This window comes from Macrobrachium rosenbergii, chromosome 56, assembly GCF_040412425.1.
Source record: "Macrobrachium rosenbergii isolate ZJJX-2024 chromosome 56, ASM4041242v1, whole genome shotgun sequence".
NCBI classification, from domain to species: domain Eukaryota; kingdom Metazoa; phylum Arthropoda; class Malacostraca; order Decapoda; family Palaemonidae; genus Macrobrachium; species Macrobrachium rosenbergii.
Genome location: NC_089796.1, coordinates 77,314,686 through 77,323,862, shown reverse-complemented (window position 1 = coordinate 77,323,862; position 9,177 = coordinate 77,314,686). Strand labels below are relative to the sequence as shown.

At 40.0% G+C, this 9,177-nt stretch overlaps 1 protein-coding gene and 1 long non-coding RNA gene across 9 annotated transcripts in view; one reads left to right on the top strand and one right to left on the bottom strand.

Moving 5' to 3' along the window:
• The window catches only part of LOC136836102 (uncharacterized), a 199,560-nt gene that overhangs the window by 61,968 nt on the left and 128,415 nt on the right, over nt 1-9,177 (bottom strand). The gene's annotated exons all lie outside the window — the stretch shown is intronic.
• On the top strand, nt 3,460-3,769 carry LOC136836376 (uncharacterized). The gene is made up of 2 exons (XR_010852380.1): nt 3,460-3,541; nt 3,588-3,769. It is a non-coding gene; the product is annotated as an uncharacterized lncRNA (long non-coding RNA).

The window sequence follows — 9,177 nt, the reverse complement described above, 5'->3', positions numbered from 1 at the left end:
AATAAGGAAGAGTATACATTTCTCAGTATTATGAGGGCGAGCGCACGTTCCTCAGTATAATAAGGGCGAGCAAACGTTCCTCAGTGTAATAAGGGCGAGCAAACGTTCCTCAGTGTAATAAGGGCGAGCAAACGTTCCTCAGTATAATAAGGGTCGAGCAAACGTTCCTCAGTATAATAAGGACCAGCAACCGTTCCTCAGTATTATAAGGGCGAGCAAACGTTCCTCAGTATAATAAGGACGAGCCAACGTTCCTTAGTATAATACGGACGAGCAAACACTTTTAGTATAATAAGGGCGAGCAAACGTTCCTCATTATAATAAGGACGAGCAAACGTTCCTCAGTGTAATAAGGGCGAGCAAACGTTCCTTAATATAGTACGGGCGAGCAAACGTTCCTCAGTATAATAAGGGCGAGCAAACGGTCCTCAGTATAACACAGGCGAGCAAACGTTCCTCAGTGTAATAAGGGCGAGAAAACGTTCCTGTGTAGGCGAGAAAACGTTCCTGTGTAATAAGGGCGAGAAAACGTTCCTCAGTGTAATAAGGGCGAGAAAACGTTCCTCAGTGTAATAAGGGCAAGCAAACGTAACTCAGTATAATAAAGGGCGAGTAAACGTTCCTCAGTATAATAAGGACGAGCAAACGTTCCTCAGTATTATAAGGGCGAGCAAACGTTCCTCGGTGTAATAAGGGCGAGCAAACGTTCCTCAGTATTATGATGGAGAGTAAACGTTCCTCAGTATAAGGACGAGCAAGCGTTCCTCAGTATTATAAGGGCGAGCAAACGTTCCTCAGTATAATAAGGGCAAGCAAACATTCCTCAGTATAATAAGGGAGAGCAAACGTTCCTCAGTATAATAAGAGCGAGCAAGTGTCTCCCGGTAAATTACGACTGTTTTCGTTTGCTTTGCTGATTTAAATTTAGGGGGGCCTCGGTCTCTCAACATCCCTCCTAAATCTATCTGAATGATCAAACAGACTACCGACCCGTGACTCCATTAATTTGACACTGAATGCAAACGTTTCTCAGCATAAAATTATGACGGGTTCCATTTAAACCGATGCCAAAGATACGATCACAAGCCTGACACTCTCCAATCTTAACGACTGTATTATGCAGTGAATCATAGCATTAATTAATGGAAATGAAAAAGATAATGCAGGGGAGTTAAGTTGCGAAGAAAATATAGACTCGTCAGGCACCATGCAAATGCAAGGTAATAATTAATAAATCATCAGCCTTTGATTTACCGCAGGGTTAAGGCATAATATACTTATGCCAATCCAGAATCCCTGTAAAAAGATATTGAAAAATCTGTTCTAAAGTCAAATACATGTGATAATGATTGCTCCAGTCGTCTAGAAAATTTACCTTTTCATTAACAGGAAGCGTTCGACAATCTCTCTCTCTCTCTCTCTCTCTCTCTCTCTCTCTCTCTTCTCTCTCTCTCATTATCCACTTACCACAAAAATGGGAAAGCAAACAAATATCAACGTGCAAGACCAACATTGCACACCTAGCATGACAACAGCGAAAGCTTGCAAGATCTTTTCATCAGAAAACGCCACTTGCATTGGCGATCTTTTGTCATCGATGAACAAGCAACTTCTGGGGGGCTTTTCAATTCGTTGAAATGAACCTTGATTTAATGTTCATCGGTTTAAATCAGACCCTGGGTATATTCACTCAGTTTAACCTAAAACTCAGTATTTTTTCCCGATTTTAAACTCGGCTTTCAATGGGACATTTTTTACATTTAAAATCCTGGGTATCCATTTTTAAAAATCTGGCATCCATTTTTAAAAACCAGCATCCATTTTTAGAAACCTAGCATCCATTTTTAAAAACCCGGCATCCATTTATAAAAACTTGGCACCCATTTTTAAAAACCTGGCATCCATTTTTAAAATCCTGGCATCCATTTTTAAAATCCTGGCATCCATTTTTAAAAACCCTAGCATCCATTTTTAAAAACCACGCATCTATTTTCAAAAACCAGGCATCCATTTTTAAAACCCTAGCATCCATTTTTAAAAACCAGGCATCTATTTTCGAAACCCAGGCATTCACAACGCTTACATAAATAGGGGATAATTTTTTCAAGCGATAAACCTTTTACAAAAACAGTATATATATAGATGACAAAGTATATATAAAAGTATATATGAATTACAACAGACTAGCACAAAATATGTTTCACAGTAAACGTGCCGCGCATATAACGTTTTTCACATGTTTGTGTTTACTTCAAATGTTTATGAGAACCACACTGTCAAGAACGTTTCACAAGAAATGCCTAACAAAAAATAAAAAATAAAATAAAAGTTAACTTAAATAAAAATAAAATTGGACGCTGAAAGCATAACGAAGCCACAGTTCCTGAAAGGTAGCTGATTATAAAATAAGGCATAATAAATATAAATAAAAGTCGTGTTTTGAGTTTAAGCAAAGACAAAGGAGGGTAAATAAGCTTGATTACAACACCTCATTCCTTCAACGCCCCCTCTCCCCCCAACTGGGAGGTGGTGTGTTCCGTGTGGATTATTTGATAAGCTAAAGAAAAGATAAATTGGCCAGGGTAAACGCAATCACGTAGTAAGTGGTGAGAGAGAGAGAGAGAGAGAGAGAGAGAGAGAGAGAGAGAGAGAGAGAATTTTGATTTGACAAGTGTGTGTGCGTGTGTTTTTATGAGAGAGAGAGAGAGAGAGAGAGAGAGAGAGAGAGAGAGAGAGAGAGAGAGAGAGAGAGAGAGAGAGAGAATTTGATTTGACAAGTGTGTGTGTGTGTGTTTTTATTGAGAGAGAGAGAGAGAGAGAGAGAGAGAGAGAGAGAGAGAGAGAGAGAGAGAGAGAGAGAATTTTGATTTGACAAGTTTGTGTGTGTGAGAGAGAGAGAGAGAATTTGATCTGATCTGACAAATTGAGAGAGAGAGAGAATTTGATCTGAGACAAAGAGAGAGAGAGAGAGAGAGAGAGAGAGAGAGAGAGAGAGAATAATGAGCAACACTCCCCCCTTCCGTCAGTAACTACTACTGATACTGCTACTGCTAATACTGCCATTAGAGCGTTGCTGATGGCGTACTCATAAGAAGGTCACGAGCCACCTGTAAATTATACGACACTCGTAATTCAGGCCGTGAGCTGCCCCCGGGGGGTCAAAGTCCTAATTTGGAAAGGCACCACTGCAAACGACACTTGCGTAAGATTGCAACACAGTGAGATAGCCAGAGCGAAAATGTTATTACTATTATACTATTCAATAATTCTTTATAGTGTCTAGAGCATTAAGCAACAGATTTCTTTGACGTACCGAGAAACAAATCAACAGAAATAAACAATTTCATTTCAGACTGTAGCAGAGTTGCCTAAACAATCGCTGCTTGGGGTGGTCAAGCAGTCAAGCACCTCTTGACATGACCCAGCCAAAGGATACGAGGACCACCCCCTCCCCCGCCCCCCAAAACACCCCCTCAAGGAAACGAATCCGGTTTCTGGTAAACAGTAGCTACGTAGTTCTTTAATCGACGTCTAACACTGGGTTCCACACGAAACAGCGTCTTCACCAGGGGGTGCACTGTATACAGGTTCCACACGAAATAGCGTCTTCAAAAGGGGGTGGACTGCAAGACCTACAGACCTTGATGTCCTGTATAGTAGCAGCGACTGCGCGTGCGCTAAAACATCACCCCGATTTGTAGTTTTCAGCTTCAGGTTCCTTCTCACAAACTGATCACCAATAATGAAGAAAATCCTACAGGAAAGAAAATGGCTCACAAACTTATCACCAATAATGAAGAAAATCCTACAGAAAAAAAAAAAAATTGATCAAATCACATAAACCGGGCTGAGGGCACTACCTATAGCCGTCTAAGAAAAACATTTCTTCAGTAGCTCAGGTAGTAAGTCTTTAACCCCACCCACTGCCAGTCAGCAGCAGAGCCAGACGCCCATCCCCGCCCCCGCCCCCCACCACCCACCACCCCTTCCAATCTCCAGACTAAGGCCAAATCCGTTGTGGCGTCTCCTTCCTTAACACCAGTAGCACCAGCTACAAGGGGCAAGGAGTGCTGTACCAGTAGCCGGAGTATTTTATATATAATAAAAGATTCAGGGCATCGCTCTATCGACCAACATCTCTCTCGGGTAGCGTACTTCCTTAAGCAGCTGACCTGAGCTAGGTATCATCACCACAATCGCCCTGAAGACTCTCTTGGGCACCGACTGACTGCTCTTCCTTCCTCAAGGCCATGTTCCAGGAGTAGTTGACCCGATGACATCCCGTGAACCTGCCAGCCTTCAAAAAAACCGCCAATTACCCCCTCAAAGTATTACGGCGTGCCCACGCAGGAATGCTCCGTTCGGGACGAGGTAGTAAGTAGTAGCCGAAGAAGTGAAGCGTGGGGTACATTTACAGGATGGCCAGGAGCTGGAGAAGATACCCAAAATGCCCTGGAGAAACGACTAGGAGGAACAAAAGCAACACGAAGGACCAGAAAGAGTCGGAGGCGCTGCCTTCGTTCCGTCTGGGTATGTGAGGCGACTGTCTGTGGCAAGGTCTGTTATAGACCTAGGTCTGTTATAGACCTTGGTCTGTGGCTTATTCTGACGAAAAGGTCATTCAACTATTAATGCTGACTCGTCACTTTTGCAGGTGTTGGGGGAAAATGTATCAAGACTAACAACCAGCACTTCCTCGAAATTCACAATCACATTTCCTCAGTCTTCCGGTAGAGAAAAATACGTGTTCCTCTAAGTCCATTTGAGCCGGGAAAACTACAGCTGGTTTGCCCATTTTCAATAAACAACCTTTAACCCAGATTCCTTTTCAGTTTTCTGTAAAAGAAAGCTACTGTGATGGTTTTCTTTGTCTGTCCGTCCGCACTTTATTCTGTCCGTCTTTAGATCTTACAAACTATTGAGTCTAGAGGGCTGCAAATTGCAAGTTAATCATCCACCCTCAATCATCAAACATACCAAATTGAGACCCTAGCCTCAGTAGTTTTATTTTATTTAAGGTTAAAATTAGCCATAATCGTGCTTCAGGCAACGATAAAGAACAGGCCACCACCGGGCCGTGGTTCAAGTTTCACGGGCCGCGGCTCATACAGCATTAAACCGAGACCACCGAAAGATAGATCTATTTTCGGTGGCCTAGATTATACGATGTAGCGGCTGTACACACAACCCGATTGCGCCGAATAAACTTCGGCGCATTTTTTACTTTTTTTTAATGCCTTTTGGGCATTTGGGAAGTCCGTCCAAACTAACCTCTACATGAAAAAGAAATAAAAATGAAAAGTACGAGATGCTCGTGTTGGAACAAACGAGGATGAGCCTTCCGCCCTTACATAAATCATTCTCTCTTCCTTTCTTCCACACTCATAATAACGTGCCTTTAAGGCTAAAAATATAATAAACGTCCCTTTAAAATGAGAGCATTTCAAGATTACTTTTGTATCAAGACAATTGCTGAACGGCCGCACCACCAACGTGCAGTAAATGTGCCTCGCTGTCGAATTTCTCAGTTCCAGAGGTCCCTCGCACCGTTGGACTGCGGAACAGCCTCTCTGAGGATGTCGTGGAACTTGAACTTCAGAAGTTCAAGCAAAGGTGCAATGCACTGCTGCCCTAATACTATTCTTCTTGCATTTGGATAAATTTTTATCTATTTATTTATTTATTAATTTATTTTTCGATAAGTGGGATCCCTTCTTTCTATATTTCACTTTACTTCCTCTTACTTCTTCCTAATGAACATCATAAAATTCTTTGGAAGTTTGAATTTCATGTCAGTGGCCCCTTTGGTGGGCTTGTTCCATATGAATAGGGTTCATCAACTGAATAATAATAATAATAATAATAATAATAATAATAATAATAATAATAATAATAATAATAATAATAATAAATGAGAAACTGCACTCAACCACTTTTATGGCGACTGGATGAAGAATTTCTTACTTTTCGCTTCAGTCGACTGATAAACAGTTTTAGCAACGAAAACTTAACCGGCACAGCAAGTAACTTTCCTACCAGACAGAATAGGACTAAGCCAGTATTCAGCTTCGTTATGTAATGACTTTGCAGGACCTGCCACCAGCCTCTCACATTCGCCCTACCACTCAGCTCACCTAATCTGCCAGGGCTTTATTTCTGGTTCCATTCCCTCGCTTCGACTTACCTCACAAACCACCCATTTATTCTTTCTTAATTTTACTGCCACTTGCTCTCGCAGCCAATGATTTCCATGCTCATAATTTTAGCATATGATTTTCACTGACTGCTCCTTATACATATTACAACTACGGTTCTAACCCCTTACTGCGGTTGACTCTGAAACCACTTCGTTCGAATTCTCTGCTCACCTTCAACTGAATGAGCATCAATGGTATTTGCCATACTCCCTCTTTTTGAACTGCAGTCATCAACAACCATGGCCTTAATTGCTGTGACGCCATTTCTGGACAAATAAGTTGCACACACATACATATATATGTATATATACATATATGTGTATATATATACATATAAATACATGTACAGTATATACACCGCACATATGTGTGTATGTACTTTTTGTGTGTGTGTGTGTGTCTCTCTCTCTCTCTCTCTCTCTCTCTCTCTTTCTTCTTTCTCTCTCTCTATATATATATATATATATATATATATATATATATATATATATATAAATCAAATTGTCATAATGACTATTGCACGAGGAATCTCACTAAACTGTTAATTGATTAGTTATTGCAAGAAATTCGTCACAGCACTGAACCAATTCGCTGTGGTTGTTAAAACAGCACCCAACTCTCAAACGCGTCAGTTGCTTAAGAGATTCGCCCTAGTAGTGATTCTGAGCAATGACGATAACGGCAGTGATATAATTACAAAAAGATGTAACAACAATTATCAAATTATTATAAAATGTGATAATGCATTTCGACTCCTTATCAAGATGATGTTGGAAGCTTCGACAGGAATAAACACACTCCAACTCGGCAGTCATGTAAGTGCAGATTTCAGAGAGAGAGAGAGAGAGAGAGAGAGAGAGAGAGAGAGAGAGAGAGAGAGTGAAGAAACCTTATAGTTTTGATACGATGCTGCCCATATTGACTGAGCACTGGTGCTCTCTCTCGTGTTCTCTTTCTCTTGTTCCATGCCCAGCTGCGCCCTACGCCCGTCTACTAGCAACCAGGTACCTGATTCATTGATTAGGTCAACGAAAGGCCACTGGGCTCTATGGAAATGCATAAGCTCATACTAGCATATAAACACTCTAATAGGCCTAAGCTATGAGGCTACATACATACATACACACACACACACACACACACACACACACACACACACACACACACACACACACACACACACACACACACATGCTAGCATATAAACTCTATTAGGCCTAACTGAGCTATGAGGCTATACACACACACACACACATGCGCACACAGACACAAGAGAGAGAGAGAGAGAGAGAGAGAGAGAGAATAATGTGAAATCATATCCATAGAAAACAAGTTTGGAAAAAAAAAAATAATACGGTATATCCCAGGCGCCTCTCCACGCGTGGTTACTTGTTTAAAAACCTATATATATATATATATATATATATATATATATATATATATATATATATATATATATATATATATATATATATATATATATATATTTTTTTTTTTTTTTTTTTTTTTTTTTTTTTTTTTACAATATATCACAGTCCACCTGATGAACGTACTGACAAACCTCTATGTATTCTGTAACCCAGAGGCTTCAGCCAGAGTGCATATTGTATTTCACATCCACCTCTCCCTACCGAGGCTGATAAAAGGGAGTCACCTTGACACAAGCGAAGGTTGGAGCCATTGCATAACCTGAGCTTAGGTTTCAGTATTCGTTATCCTTTTCATTTTACTCGAGGGATTATATCCCCTTCAGAAATGTTCGCGTATTTACCCCATCTATAAGTTTGGTTTATTGTTATTTTGCTGTTTACATATTTATAATGCATGGTATTTCTATGTGCGTATACTTGAAACATTTCCATTTACAGTTCTAGGCCTATTTTGGTACGAGAGCAAGTATTCATTCCTTCATCAGTACGTTTCAATTTTACTATCTTCTTCCGTTTTCGCTTTTACATCAAGGAGATCGTACGCAAGCTTCCTTTTCAGTCCATGGTCTCTGGTCTGGAATAACATGAATGTTTGCAAACTCAGAATAAAAGTGAAAATAGAAACTATCGTCTATTTTCTTTATCAATTTTCAATAACCAAACTTTCTCTTGCAACTGATGAGCCACTTTTTTTGCTATCCTTTATTGTCGCCTTTTCATTATTTCCCCAGATTTAATTAAACGTTTGCCATGCTAACATCTCCAGATACTGGAATCACTTCTCCAATTTTTTCATCCAAAGAAACATGTTCTAAACTTCCATACTTAAAAGTCTGTAATTTAATGAAAAACATTCAATTTTACCAATTCTGCAACTGTTTCTGCCCTTTTGTGTGTGTGTGTGTTTTTTTGGGGGGTGGGGCACTGGAGAGAGGGTACAGATGCGCTGAGAGGCATGATATTGCATTCTAATATAGCGTGGCTTTGAGTCTATGGTTACCTAAAGTAAAACGTTTAATTTCTCCCCTCAGTTCTTTGTAAGCCAGTATGGGCTCCCCACTCTAAATATACCCGTTTAAAGCAAATCGAAATATTTTTTTTTTTTAATGAGGATCCTCTACTATAAAAAATGTAAATTACAAAATATAAAAATGGAAAATATTAGAATCCGTTCTTATATATTTTCATGAATGTGATTATCATTACTTCAAACGTACAAACATTATGTACAACCCGGAAATGAAATTAACTTCGAAGCAAAGTTATACAGAGAATGGAATGTCGATAGGCTATGCGACTAATAAAGATTAGGCTCAATGAAGCCGAGGAAGATAAATCTCACCAAACTCGAAGAAACAAAGAGTATTATAGTAATCGAACCCAGAAAGAGGTATATTACATCAGCCTCATGCCAGTGGTAATATTTGAAGAGGCATCGAATGCCTGGTGTAGACCTTCGAACGTATAACAACCAACGAGAGATGTTGGTACTGGGTGGCTCATCGTCATGTGCGCCAGAGATAGACTTTTAAAAACCCTGAGCAGTCGCC